The following is a 16,331-nucleotide window of genomic DNA, read 5'->3' on the forward strand; positions in this document are numbered from 1 at the left end:
TTTCAAAAGGGGTTTTTATCAGAGGACTTTATATCCCCTGGGAAATAGAGGGTGTTCACAATATTGAAAACAGAATTTGATGTACTTTCTGTGGTATATTAAAAACAAATTCCCCAAAAGAAATTGGAATATGCCAGCTAATGTGAATAAGTGGTAGGATGAATGAAAGAATAGGAGAATTCTCATGGAATGCCCCTTAAATTTCCAGAACTGTATTACTTTTACTCAGTGATTGTAATATTTAATACTTATGTATTATTATCTTATAAACTTGCATGTCAAGCACTATTAAAGTATTAAATCTGAGATATGAAGGATAATAACAAATAACAATAATGCTAATCATGATAATGATAGTAATCACTAATAATATTTTGAGTCCTTTCTATCCTCAACATCCATTTTGGAATCATGTCTAGTGAGCTCGAGTTACTACTGACTGTGGAATAGAACTTTTATGTGGTTAGTTGTTCCACTCACACGTTGGATTGCCTCGCATTTAATAAGTTTTCTATAAATGATGGTTGAAATAATCTAGAGGGAAAAAGCTGAAATACTGACTGAAATACTTTAACAGTAAAGCTTATCCTAGGCAAAATAATGAACCAATTTTAAGAGCCCCTTTGAGGCAGGTTTAACTTTTCTGTCTCGCACAGGTTCTGAGATGTTTCGTTTTATTTTTATGTTTTATTATGGTCTAGGAGAGTGGATTGGTTTTCAGTAATTGCTATATCCCTCCTTTACATTCAGGTCCCCCGCCCCACTCTCTATATTTTTTAAGGTCACACTTTTTTTTTTTTTTGGTAAAAATTCTCTTTAGAGAGCACAGAATGAAAGCAACGTTATAGAGGCAGTTTTGTTTTCTTGGCCACAGAAACGAGAGTTCCTTGTTAGGAGAGCTGTTCCTATGTACGAAGTGACCTCAGCAAGGATTCCTGGAGGCAGAGGCTGCACTTCCAGGGCTGAGATCTACCCATACCCAGGTCTCCCAGGTGGAGGAGTGCCATTTGGCATGAATGATGGAAAAGAAATAAGGTTTTCAATTAGGAAAGCCCACAGGAAGCTGAGTGGAGCTGCTGAGACAGGGCTCAGGAGGGGAAAGAGGAGAGAGGAAGATCTGTGGACTCTTTGCTGATCTCGAATTGTTATCTGTGAATATTCTCTTGAGATACAGTACATTCCACATTGCCCAGTGGTGCTTTTGTGTGAGTTTGCTCTTTCAGGGAAGCTTTAAGGGGAAGAGGGCATAGCCAACACCCGATGCCCAGGAGCAGAGTTAGTAATCTGGACTCAGCAATAAAATTACCCTGAATTCTCCTTCTTCCTCCATCTGCATCACAACTCACTTCTTTCAGAGATTAAGACAGGTCACCTAGGACATGACCCTTCATGAGAAGGCTGTGCCTACCATTCTTTAGCAGCCAGTCATTTGGACCCATTGGATTCTGTTTTGTCTTTCTTTTAATTCACCATCCTCCCGGTATCAAAGGGCCTTAGGTTTAAAATATCAAATTTGCCCTTAACAAATCATGTGACCTTAGCTCAACTCTCTGTAGTTAAGTTTCTCAATCTGTAATACTTTGAGTGGAGGAGGTCATCATAATATCTTCACAGAGTTTTTAAAATACTAAGTTTAAAAATGTATACCAAGTTTCAGGTCCATACTGTTTTTAAAGGGCTCATTTGGTGCCATAGTGTGTATTCGTTGTTTGCCTGTACAATCATCTCTCTTTTATAACAGTACCCAGTTTTTCTCTCTAGGTGTCTACACTAGCCTACTAAATATTTTCTCTGTTTCTGAAGCTGACTTCTCCTTCTGTTCTATTCCCTGGGCATGGAACTTGATAAAGACTTAAAACTATGGCTCAAGGTAATCTAATCACCGTGAATCTCATGACTTTAAAAAGTGCTGGTCTGGAGGCATTTTTCTAAATAGGGTGGTGTGCAGGCTGTAAAGGCTACCATCAAATCAAATAATGTTGGGAAGAATCCAACATATGGGGAGGTGACAATCAAGGGAACTGGAGAGGAGTAGAACCAAAGGACCCCAAACCTTGTTCACATCATGCCTTAAGCCTACCATGCCCACTGACTTCCAGTTACATGAGCCAATAAATTCCCTTTATCACTAGACAGATTTGGGTTGTGTTTTCTCTTACTTTTGGGGGCAAAATCATCCTAAATGTCTTAGTGGCTATGAAAAGGGAGTGGGGAGATACTTATGTGTGTTGTCATGAAAAATGAGTATTAATTGTTACTCTGTTTGTAATTCTGACAGAAAATAAAACCATTCCAATGTTAATGGTCTCGATGCATACAAAATAAAGTGATAAAGCATAACTTGTATTCTAGGAATAATCTTGGGTTTATTACAGTTATCGAATTCAGCAAACATTAGGAGAAAAGGCTATTTATTATATTTTTAGCCAAATAATGGTATGAAAGTTTAAATTAGCAGAGTAGTTTATCCAATATTTCTAGAAATTTCTTCTAAGGTATCCAATTTGTTGGCTTTTAATTGCACATAGTAGTCTCATAATTGTTTGTGTTTCTGTGGCATCAATTGTAATGTCTCCTCTTTCATTTCTGATTTCATTTATTTGAGTCTTCTCTGTTTTTTTTGTTATTAAGTAAACTTTGTGTAGCTAAGGATTTGTGAATTTTGTTGATCTTTTAAAAAATCTAACTCTGAGTTTTGTTGTTTTTTTCTGCTGTTTTTCTATTCTCTATTTCATTAATTTCTGCTCTAATATTTATTTCCTGTTAAAAGCCAAAAGCAATTGAAAGCAATAAAAGAGATGTGATTTATCATGTACAAAGAATCTTTAATAAGATTGACAGCTATTTTCTCATCATTTAATCTTATAGTTTTAAAGACACGTGCCTCTTACATATGTTAATATAGTTGAATTTAATGACAAATGGTTACAGAAAGACAGCATTCTTGGAGTGTTGTTGAGGTTGCAGATCACATTCTGTAATTTTACTGTTGTAATATCTATTGATGAGAACATACATACAGAATTTGAAGGATGTCACTAATGAAGGATAATACTGAGAGTAACAGAAAACTGACAACTGTGAAATAAAATGGAAATGAAACCAACAAGAATAAATAGGAAATTCATTAAATTCTTTTAATGAAGACTTAAAGAAGACTAAAGAAGAAACCATGTATAAAGATGAATATAAAAATGGAAGCAGTATGTGAGATAACATCATAGCTATCATAATGGCATAGAACAATTTCGTTTTTTGTTTTTGTTTTTGTTTTCTTTGAGACAGAGTCTTGCTCTGTCACCTGGGTTAGAGTGCCGTGGCATCAGCCTAGCTCACAGTATCCTGAAACTCCTGGGCTCAAGCAGTCCTCCTGCCTCAGCCTCCTGAGTAGCTGGGACTACAGGTGCACACCACTATGCCCAGTTAATCTTATTTTTTTTCTATTTTAATTTGCCTAGCTAATTTTTTTCTATTTTTAGTAGAGACAGGGTCTAACTCTTGCTCAGGCTGGTCTCGAACCCCTGAATTCAAGCTATCCTCCTGCCTTGGTCTCCCAAAGTGCTAGGATTACAGACATGAGCCGCTGAGCCCAGCCCTGAAGATTTCTTTTCTTTTTTTTTTTTTTTTTTTTTGAGACAGAGTCTCGCTTTGTTGCCCAGGCTAGAGTGAGTGCCGTGACGTCAGCCTAGCTCACAGCAACCTCAAACTCCTGGGCTCGAGTGATCCTCCTGCCTCAGCCTCCCGAGTAGCTGGGACTACAGGCATGCGCCACCATGCCCGGCTAATTTTTTTTTTTTATATATATATCAGTTGGCCAATTAATTTCTTTCTATTTTTATAGTAGAGACGGGGTCTCGCTCAGGCTGGTTTTGAACTCCTGACCTTGAGCAATCCGCCCGCCTCGGCCTCCCAAGAGCTAGGATTACAGGCGTGAGCCACAGCGCCCGGCCTCTGAAGATTTCTAAAGATAACAATTTCTAATTATAAATATGACATGCATTAGGATAATTCTTGACCTCATATCAAATCAATAAGGAAACACCTTCCTTCGTGCTGCTAATATTAAAGATTGATTTGCACAACCTCTGTCACGCTCTTATCTAGTCCCTATTGTAAGAATCATGATCCAAGTACCTGGATTGGACAAAACCTGCTATTACGGGATAGAATATACTATAGAAAAAAGCTCATATATGGAATGAAGTGCATATGTAAACATGACTATCACATGCTCCTGACATGGTTGTTTCCCTTTGCAATCTGTAAGATTTTCCTGATGCTCAGAGGAGGTAGTGGAGGAGGAGGAAGAAAAAGAGGAAACGGGGTAAATGAATTTGCACCTTTATATTGGGGAAAAGAATAATATGTCATCATTGGTTCTTATGGATAGAAGCTGAATACTTATTTGAGCACAGAATTTTACAAATGTTCTTAAGTTTATATACTTAGTAAAAGAATAAGATACACTTTTAAAAAGTTTTAAAAAGTTTCCCTAAGATCATTCATTCATTCAGTATATCTTCAGTGAAACAGATCCTATCCTAGATGGTGTTGAAATAATGGGGAACATATAGACAGAGCTCCTGTCCTTGTGAAGATTAACTTCTGGGTAATAGGCTGATATAAAAAGCAAATAATAAAATAAAATAATTGTGATATTTAAAAGTTGTCAATAAATTAATAAAGGCCTTAGATAGAGAATCCAGTTAGACAAAAGTGCTAATTCCAGTGAGGAATGAGAAGTCTACATAATACAGAAGACTTGACCATGGTAGGAAGATGAATTTTGTTTTAAATGCAATAGACTGCAATTGAAATAAAAGGATTGAGAAGAAAATAAATAAAAATAAATAAATAAATAAATGCAATAGACCAGGCACAATGGTTTATGCCTATAATCCAAGTATTTTGGGAGGCTAAGGCAGGAGGACTGCTTGAGGCCAGGAGTTCGAGACCAGCCCGGGCAACATAGCAAGATCTTATTTATACAAAAAGTTAAAAAAAATTAGCTGGGCATGGTGGCACACACACCTGTACACACACAGCTACTTGGGAGGCTGTGGAAGGAGGATCACTTGAGCTCAGGAGGTTATAGTGAGCTATGATGACCCACTGCACTCCAGTCTGGGAGACAGAATGAGACCATATCTCTAAATAAATAAATAAATGCAATAGAAACCATTAAAGAGTTTGTAAATGTTATCCAGTTTGGATCTAGTTTGGATCACATTTCTAATTATTGACAGGAAAATACTTAAAAAAAAACTATCTTAATTATGCATATTGCTGCAAAAATGTTTTCTATTTACTAATAGATAAACACTTGGGAATTAAGAATTTTATTATCTGTTTGGATTTTTGATTGGATAGTTCAACAGAATAATTATTAAGTAAAACAGAAGTAAATGAAACATACTTTATTAATTTTATGCATTTTCGGGTAGCTGAACCCTCAGGATGGAGATAAAATCTTCCAATAATGTTTTTTGTCTCTATGTGACTGTTGAGATTAAACTTCTTTCAATCTGGAACATGTGTCTTTAACTGGATTATCAAATGAATCTTCCCCTCAATATTAATTTCCACATTGGTGATTTCAGCATTCAATAGATGCATGACAAGACTTCTCATTAGAGAAAACAATTCTATTCTCTATTGACAGATAAACAGTTTAGCATGAGATCATTTGATAAGCTTCTGTCTTAAACTATTTGGTCTCCCAAGGCAGAAGTATTTTTTAGAGCTAGCCCTTGCACCGTGTCATTGTAATGACATCGTAAAACAGTTCTTTTTATACTTTCCAATAAAACAGTGTGACATCTTAAATCTGAGTTGCTTTGCTATTTAAAGGGAGAAGGATGCGTGATTCCTTTCCATCTGCCCCCTCCAGCAAAGCAATCATCAGGTGTAAAGAAGAAAGCTCAGGGGAAACATAGTCTCACTGTATAAATATATTCAAGGTAACCAAATAGATAGAGGGGGAATTGTTCACATTTTGAGAAGATAAGACAAGGTGACAATAGCCTAGAATTAGTCCAAGATAGAAGTTTAGGTTTTTTAGTGGGTAGAGGTAATATACTCTCACACAAACATTCACTTTACAGGGTCTGAGGTGGTTATCAGAATCATCACAAAACAGAAAAGTTTGGGATTGGCCATTGCAAGTGTAATGAGACTCCTTGATTTGAAAGTTGGGGCCACGTTCTGTTCTGTTGCATGGAACAAGTTGTATGGGGAGAGTGTTGGAAGACTGCAAAGGGAACTGTGCAAGGGGATGTTTTCTAGAAGTTGTCTTTGTCCAATAGAATAGGTCTCTAAAACAATAGTAACCCATTTCTTTTTAAAATTTCAATGTCAAAAACAAACACATGCTGGGAAACAAGAAGTTCCCAATGACTCTTCTTGCTCAAAAGAAAGCACAACCAAATAAATACAGACAAATAAACTCTTAGTTAGAAGGCAGGCTGCACATAAGAGTGCATGTTCTGGGAATAATTATCATTTTAATTAACATTATTGTTTTGCACAATGCCAACTCCATTTTTGCTCTGTGTCAGCATAACCAAAATCTAACTCATTAGAAGGATTTAAGTCAATGGAAGCATTTGAAGGTATTAATAGTTTGTCAGAGAAAATTTATTATTTCTAATACATGGTCCTATCTTCTTGAAGATTAGACTTTAGTTTTGGGTAGATGGTGATGCTAAGGTTTATAATGGCTGTATCCTGATGCCATACCCAGTGTTACCTGTGACTTGCTAAAGTCCATCATGAAAACCAGACTGTTGATCTTAGCAGGTAATCTATTGGCAACTGTCTTCTTCTCTGAATTCATATTTGAGCTGGAATTCCCAGAATTTTCTACTAACAATTTGCAAATATTGGCTTAATATCTTGATTTTCCTCTTTTTTCAGAGTCCTATATACCTCTGTAGAACTTGCTCTTGCTCCCTTTAACATGTGTTTCCATGATGCAAACTGAAGATAGATTTCCTAAATGCACACTAATGAGAAAACACTTTGATGTCTATAATGACTGAAACAGAAATCTGATAAACAGATGAGGATCAACCCTGTCTACCTGGGTGCTCCTTTCAAAATTCCTAGTGACTGGCCTAAGGAGCATTCCAGTGGAAACCTTGACACATGGATAGTTGTATAATAATAAATATATTTTATGACTATGCAGATTTTATAATTTATTTTTATTTGTTGTATCACAGAGCACAACTACTGAAAAACTTTAAGCAACCCTGGAAAAGAAAAGGCTTCCTTTAATAGAAGGACCAAAAGGATAATAGGAAAAATAAGGTATATTAATGCAGGAGAAATGAAGTTTTATTTAAAATCTAAAAATAGTGTGATAAGTGGAAAGAATTCTGAGTTTTACTTTCAAAACACCAAAACAAACTAAATCTTAGAAGAAGAAAATGGAGGCACCCAACTAGCCAAGTGATCCTTAAATAGGTTTAATATAACTCCCCTTCCATCTATCCCATTGTATAATCCCTTGTCTTTATCCCATTCATAGAGACTATGCATCTGCCTTTGCTTAGCACCAGGCATGTGCACACTATGATGTCCAGGACAGCAGAGAACCACTACAGTCTCACATCACTCTGCAGCATTCCATGGAACCTCTTAGGTTTAATTTATCCCAAAATATACTCAGACTATTATAGTGTGAAGGGTAAGTAAGCATCAGGCTACCCTAGTTGGGGTCTAATTGCTCTGTGCACAAATTTCTCTCTTTCTTTCTTTTTTTATTTCAGAATATGGCAGGGGCACAAATGCTTTTGTTACATAAATTATCTTTGCACTGCCTGAGTCAGAGCTACATGCATGTCCATCCCCCAGACAGCACGCACTGTCCCTGTTAGGTCTGAGTTTACCTAGCCCCTCTTCCCTCCTCCCACCTCTCAACACCTGATGAATGTTACTTCCATATGTTGTGCACAAACTTTCAAACAAATTCTTGTTTTCTAGCAGAGCTTACCCTGGCCATACCTGCAGCCTCCCTCTGCACAAGTCAACTGTTACAGTGAATGTCTTCGTTATTGTATTTGTTTGAATATATGCATTTCTTTTTTCCAATATTCAGATCTTTTTCAAAGTGGTTCTTTTACTGGAAATTATGTATCATTGTTTTCTACTGTTCCAAGTTTAATGACATGCATTTTTTTTAAAGGCAGCTACTATAACTAAGGTACAGTTCTGGTGTTGTTTCTTATTTTCCTCATGATGGCTACTGACTAGTCCATCTATTGAGAGCAAGCATATGCCTCATGAGCATAGTGCTTTATCAAGCTACAAAGCAGTGGCTACTTGTTTTTTGAATGTAGCTAGCCTGTTAAAAGTATTTCAGTCAAATTTTATGAAGCATTAGAATAAATGGATTTTATGGTTATTCTTGCAAAACACCTTCTTTCTGAGTTAACTTGTAACTCAAAGTGATGGTTTCTCTCTTTTGTCATCCCAAGTTCTCTGAGCACACAAACTATTCCCTGGGGATAGGCAACTTAGATTGGGACATAAGATAATTGTAACTTAATGGGACCCCAGTGGTCTCTAAAAGTTAATGCTGCTAAAGCAATTAATGAAGCTTCTAAAGCAAGGGATGTAAGCCTGAAGATAATTTATACATTGGGATAATCTGGTTCACTACTGGCATTATTTAACATTTCCCAGGCTCTCAAGTAGAGCATGGCTACACGTTCAAAAATAGGACAGGAAAGCATTTTTGACTTCTGTAGTTAGGAAAATATTCTTCAAATTAGAAAATAGAAAAGATCTTAAAATGAAACACAACAACTTGTTGGGAGAAGAAAAGGTCTTATTTATAAGAATTCAGCTAATAAGTACATAGATGACAGAATGATAGAATTTTAAAATCACATTTTGCAACTCTGAAATAATGAGTCTAGGCAACAATCACCAATGAATCCTATAATCATTAGGGGAAAGTGTGATTGAAAATTTTATAATGAGGATCAGGTTAACATCATCTGAACCCATTAATAAATCTTATAATTAAATATGGGGCAGCCAGATATCATGGGTCTAATGATGTGAAGCAATGTGAGAAACACCACATATGAAGTATTTTTGTCAAAATACTTGAGCCTGACCTGATAAATCCTCCAAACCTGCCAGTCTGTAGGATGCAAAGGGGATAGAGGAAGGTTAATATGTCCACTATGAGTGATTAATCAATCACATATAGAATATGGCACATTTGATTGTACATATCAATGAGATTAAATAAAACAAGGAGCAACTGTTATAAAACAAATGAAACTTAGACATTAAAACTTAATTTAATATGTTAACTTTGAGGGATCCTGATTCAAATAAATTTAAAAATATTTTTATGCTATTAAGAAAACATTGACTTTTAAAGTGTGATTATTTAAAAATAATCTCAGAGGAGCACACTCAAGTATTTACAGTTGAAATGACATGATGCATGAGACTTGCTTGAAAATATTCTGGCTGAAATACGTGGGTCAATCGATGAATTAAGACTGGCCATATGTTAGTAAGTATAAAAGCTGGGCAAGGGGTATATGAGAGCTGATTAGAGTGTTCTCTGTACTTCTGGTAATGTTTTAAAATTTGTATAACAAGAAGAGGAATATGAGTACCTCATTATAGAGAAAGAGTAAGTGAAGGAGCTGCATTTTCTAGGACTAAGGACTTGAAGACACAGTTGGATCAAATTTGGGTTTATTTAGAGCTCATATAACATTTTTAGGTATTTTTCAGACATAGTCAAACAAAAAAGAGGCATATTTTGATGTGTTAAATTACCATTTAAAAAATTTGATTTCAAACATTTCTCTTTGTGAATTTGGCCTATCTATGAGATATTTATAATGCAGTTTTTAAAGCATAGTACAGGAAGTTGCTCTATTAAGTTAACCAACTCAAGAGTTTTGTTGGTTTTGATAGTTTTAATATTGCCAAAGTGCCAAATTCTCTAATTTACTTTTTTTCTTAGCAATTTCTGAAAGAAAAAAGAGATTATCTTTCATTCTGTTGTAAGTAGTAGTTTCTAACTTCTTTATGTAAATAAGGTGTAATGACAAGTTAAATGATCATAACATTTGTTATACTTATTTTGGAAGTGTTCTCTCATTCATCATCCAAATGTTGTAGATACACACACATGATTGGACAGTGCCTTAATTTACTTCAAGCAAACTGTACAAAGTGCATTTCAGAGAATCATATGAGATACAGTTTTATGTGGCCATGTACCTAAAAAAAAAACACAAAGAAAAATGACAAAACTGAAGTAATCAATAATATTAAGGATCTACATCATTTAAAAGGTGTTGAACAGGAAGACAATTTGGATACACTAATGTAGGAACAGGTGCATGCATGTGCAGAGAGGGGCCATGCTATAATACAAACATTTAGCCACATGCATCTTCCCAGATTCTCCCCAAAGCAGTCTAATTCACATGGTTCCGTATGTTCCTCACCCACTATGATTTCCCCACCCTCTCAGACCTACAGAATGCAAACCTCATGTGAATGAAACAATTACATTTGACCTGCCAAGACCCCACCTACAAAACAGCTTATGATATATTTCATTCTCATGTCTCATTTTTTTCTAAACATATATATGTATTTTAAATTACATTTTATTTTGGCAAGAACTCTTTACATGAGATCTAAAGAGTATAATACAGTATTGTTAACTAGGGATACAATGTTTTACAGCAGATCTGTAGGACTTATTTAATTTGTCCTGGTCCTGTTATAATGGAAACCTTCTACTGATCTGGGAACAGTCTTGTTGATTAGTTCTCTCTGATTCCTGATGTGGTCCTGTGTATTTTCTTGCACAGCACATGTGTTATCAGATACATTTCCAGGGGGACCTATCTCTTTCTGTTCTGTTGCACAGAATGCCAACCTAGCTCAAGATACTGTGTCTTCTGTCCCACTTGATTTTCTTCCCAGTGCATTGTTGTTCTTAATAAGATTTTTGTTTGCATCCATTCCCTGATGTAAGTTAGAGACGTTAAACATCAGAAAAAAAGGGAGAAGACAAGTATTAGTATCTCATGGATACTCTTGACTTCTTTGGATGGTTTCAATTGCAGTGTTTTCCTGCTTTAATGAGACTTCTTGTTCATGGGAATAGGGAGCAGCATAAAATGCAATGATGCGAACAGGTTTGAAAGGCCAAACACCACGATTAAATTCACCTTCTGGGACCCTCTAGAACTTTGAAGGAGGATTGTGGACCACTATTGTATTTAAGCATGTCAGGTCCCTGAGCAGCCAAGAGAGAGAGACACATGAGGGTTTTGGGATACTGGATTAGTACCAACAAACGTTTTATGGGAAATGCCCAATTAAGTGTTTGCAAGCTTTTTCCATGTGGAAGAAATCTAATCGTGTTAAACTAATTTGGTGTTTCAGAGTAGAGAAGAAGAGTCACTGAGATCCTGGAGATTCAATAACTCCCAGGTGGGTCTTTTCCTTTGTTTAATGCAGTGGCTCTCAAAGTTTGGTCCTGAGGCCAGCAGCGTCAGCCTCACCTGGGAACTTGTTAGAAGTGAAAGTTACTGAGCCCCACACCAGACCTTCTGATTCAAAATCTCCAGAGTGGGGCCCAGCAATTTGCATTTTCATGAGCCTACCAGGAAATTCTGATGAATGCACAAATGCAAGAACCACTAGTTTAATGTACATTTTTCGAAAGAGAGATTTTGAAATTTCAATGCTTTTTACATTTTCTTCATACAGCAACATTTTTGAAAGAATCTTTCAAATCAGATATAGTCGCTTTTCCACTTTCAAGATCATTAGTAAAAGCAAGTGTTTCATACTAGCTTGATAATTCTGTTTATTGATCATAACTCAGAAAATATTCATGTTTATTATTAATATATCATCACATTTTATTGTTTTATTGACATTCAGCACTGTAAATGGCCTGATGTATAACTTTAACAACAGTATATTTCTAAGGAAAACAAGAGAGCTATGCCTGTAGCTCCTTTAGGATCCATGGATCAATAGTGAAGCAATCATTAGTCAGGAATAGAGTGTGAAGTTCAACTCAGTTTCAAGTTCCAGATCTGAAGAACAGTATTTTACCTTAGTATATGAGATAGTACATGCAACATTCAGTGTCATGCCAAGCACACCAAAGGAGCTTAATGTTTGCTTTTGTTATTCTGGTGCTCTTTAATACTATTCTAGAGAAGGCTTCTGCAAGCTTCCGTTTATGTTGTGAAGCTTGACTAATTGTGTGTGTGTGTGTGTTTATCCTATTCTACAGCCCAATTTCTCATATGGTAATATGTATGTTACAAACTCTAAAGAAAATATTACAAATTAGCAGTATATTTAAAATAAATTTGCCATGGCTAAGTTCAATTAAACTCTCAAATAAAGGAAACATTGAAATGAGCAAATACATTAAAATGTTCTTACATTAGTATAAAAATGAGGAAAACATGTTAAAATAAATTAACTCAGATTCAGTATCTGGCTGTCATTAACAATTTCTTATAAACCTAGAAGAGTCTATATCTTTCCCATTGTATCGTATTCTGATGCCTCCTTTCTGAACTCCTAAAGCAGAGCAGAGGTGGCAGTCCATTGTCATGCAAGTCACATCCATATGCCTGATTCAATTTGCACCAAGATTTATTTGTTTTATTTTGTTGTTGCTTTTTCTTTGCGATTTGTTACCTATGGCAATAATAAAAATTCAGATATTTTCACATAAAATCCATATTTTCAGATCTTATTGAAAAATTGGTAGCTCTGGCACTGTTGAAGCTGGACCCTAATGACAGCTGGAAACAGCTGTTGTTAATCCTTTGTCTGATGGGTAGGTCCAAAACAAGAGGCTGGACCCTAATGACAGCTAGAAAATTCATTTAGAGAGGCACATGCCCCAGCTGGCCCTGCTTAGCCATGCTAAGACCAACCTTTTGCTGGTCATTTATAATTGTTCTTACACCGTCACTTTATGTATAGTAGAAACATATTTCTCAATTTTTTTCATGTCTGTATATTGGAAAGAAACAAAGTAATGGCCACATGTTTGGAGAAAAGGCTTTCATGTGAAACTTTTTGCCAATTATGTATAGCCCATATTTTATAAATACCTATTTTTTTGCTTATATAGGCATTGAAATTTTTTATTTTTAATTGTTATGGGCACATACTAGTTGCATATATTTATAGGGTATACATGATGTTTTGATACAGCATACAATGTGATTTAATAATATCAGGGTAATTGAGGTACCCATCACCTCAGGCATTTATCATTTCTGTGTGTTAGGAACAGTCCAATTCCACTCTTTTAGTTATTTTAAAATATATCCTAATTTATTGTTGATTATATTCACTTTCTTGTGCTATCAAATATTATTCATTCTGTCTAACTATTTAACTATATTTTTGTACTCATTAACCATCCTACTTTATCCTCCCATCCCCACTACCCTTCCCAGCCTCTGGTAATCATCATTCTATTCTCTGTCTCCATGAGATCACTTATTTTAACATTTATCTCCTACATATGAATGAGACATGTGATATTAGTCTTTTTGTGCTTGGCTTATCTCACTTAACATGATGTTCTCCAGTTCCAACCATATTGTTGCAAATGACAGGATTTAATTCTTTTTTATGGCTGAATGATACTCTATTGTGTATATGTAAGACAGTTTCTTTATCCATTCATCTGTTGATGGACACTTAGGTTGATTCCAAATCTTGGCTACTGTGAATAGTGCTGCAATAAACACAGGAGGCAGGTATCGTTTCAATATACTGAATTCCCCTCCTTTGGATATATACCCAGCAGTGGTATTCCTGGGTCACATGGTAGTTGTATTTTTAGTTTTTGGACAATTTTAGTTTTTGGACAATTTTTGAACAATATGGAATCTCCATATTGTTCTCCATAGTGGTTGCACTAATTTGCATTCCCACAAACAGTATATGATGATTCTCTCCACGTCCTCGCCTGCATTTGTTATTGCCTGTCTTTTTGATAAAAGCCATTTTAACTGGGGTGAGATGATAACTAATCATAGCTTTGATTTTCATTTATCTGATGACTAATGATATTGAACTTTTTTATATGCCTGTTGGCCATTTTTAGCTTGATGTGATCCCATTTATCCAATTTTGTTGTGTTTGCCTGTGCTTTGGGGGTATCACTCAAGAAGTCCTTGCCCAGACTAATGTCCTGAAGTGTTTCCCCAATGACTTTTTGTAGTAGTTTTATACTTCAGGTCTTATATTTAAGTGTTTAATCCAGTTTGATTTGATTTTTGTATATGTAAGAGACAAGGGTCTAGTTTCATTCTTCTGCATGTGGATATTAAATTTTCCCAGCACCATTTATTGAAGAGACTATTCTTTTCTCCCTACTGTATGCTCTTGGTGACTTTGTCAAAGATAAGTTCACAATAGATGTGCGTATTTATTTCTGGATTCTCTATTCTGTTCTATTGGTCTATGTGTCTGTTTTTATGCCAGTACCATTGCTGTTTGGTTACTACAGCTGTGTAGTATAATTTGAAGTCAGGTAATGTGATTCCTCTAGTTTTGTTCATTTTGCTCAAGATGGCTTTGGCTATTCTGGGTCTTTCGTGGTTCCATATACATTTTAAGATTTTTTTTGTATTTCTGGGAAGAATGTCATTGGTATTTTGATGGGGATTGCACTGAATCTGTAGATTGCTTTGGTACTATGGACACTGTAACAATATTGATTCTTCCAATCCATGAGCATGGAATATCTTTCCATTGTTTTATGTATTCTTCAATTTCTTTCATCATTGTTTTATAGTTTTGATTATAGAGGTTTTTCACTTCTTTTGTTAAATTCATTCCTAGGTATTTTATATTATTTGTAGCTATTGTGAATGGGATTACTTTCTTGGTTTCTTGTTCAGATCATTTACTGTTGGCATATAAAAATGCTACTGATTTTTGTATGTTAACTTTGTATCCTGCAATTTTATTGAATGTGTTTATCAGTTTCAAGAATTTAATAACTTTCCTCTTATTACTACTTTTGTTATGCTCTATAGGTTTTGATATGTTATGTTTTCATTTTCATTTGCTTTGATAAATTTTTAAATATCCTTCTTAATCTGTTCATTGACCCACTGGTCATTTAAGAGCATTTTTTTTTTTTGAGACAGAGTCTCACTTTGTTGTCCAGGCTAGAGTGAGTGCCGTGGCATCAGCCTAGCTCACAGCAACCTCAAACTCCTGGGCTCAAGCAATCTTACTGCCTCAGCCTCCCGATTAGCTGGGACTACAGGCATGTGCCACCATGCCTGGTAAATTTTTCCCTTATATTAGTTGGCCAATTAATTTCTTTCTATTTATAGTAGAGACGGGGTCTCGCTCTTGGTCAGGATGGTTTCGAACTCCTGACCTCGAGCAATCCGCCCGCCTCAGCCTCCTAGAGTGCTAGGATTACAGGCGTGAGCCACCGTGCCCGGCTCATTTAAGAGCATATTTTTAAATTTCCATGTGTTTGTATGTTTTCTAATGTTCCTCTTGTTATTGATTTCTAGTTTTATTCCATTGTGTTCTGAGAAAATACTTGGTATGATTTCAATGTATTTGAATTTTTTAAGACTTATTTTGTGGCCTACCATATTTTCTATCCTTGAGAATGATCCATGAGCTGAGGAGAAGAACATGTATTCTGCAGCTGTTGTATGAAACATTCTGTAAATATCTATTAGGTCTGTTTGGTCCACAGTACACATTAAGTCCAATGTTTCTTAGTTGTTTTTTTTGTCTGGATGATCTGTCCAATGTTGATGTTTCCAGTAATTATTGTACTGGGGTCTCTCTCTCTCTTTAGCTCTGATAAAATTTGCTGTATTTATCTGGTTATTGTAGTGTTGAGTTCATATATATTTATAATTGTTATAACCTATTACTGAATTGACCCTTTTATCATTATATAATAACCTTCTTTGTCTCTTTGTGTAGTTTTTATCTTGAAATCTATTTTATCTGATAGGCATATAGCTATTTATGCTCTTTTTGGTTTCCATTTTAATCTTTTTTCATCTGTTTTCAGTCTATGTGTGTCTCTATCGGTGAAGTGGGTCTCTTGCAGACATTTAGTTGGCTCTTATTTTTTATCCATTCATCTCCTCTGCATCTTTTGATTGGAGAGTTTAGTCCATTCACATTCAATGTTATTATTGATAGGTGAGGACTTAGTACTGCACTGTTGTTATTTGATTTCTGGTTGTTTTGTGGTCCTCTCTTTCTTTCTTCCTGTCTTTGTTAACAGTGATTTTCTC

Source organism: Microcebus murinus, chromosome 20 (genome assembly GCF_040939455.1).
Source record: "Microcebus murinus isolate Inina chromosome 20, M.murinus_Inina_mat1.0, whole genome shotgun sequence".
NCBI lineage: Eukaryota > Metazoa > Chordata > Mammalia > Primates > Cheirogaleidae > Microcebus > Microcebus murinus.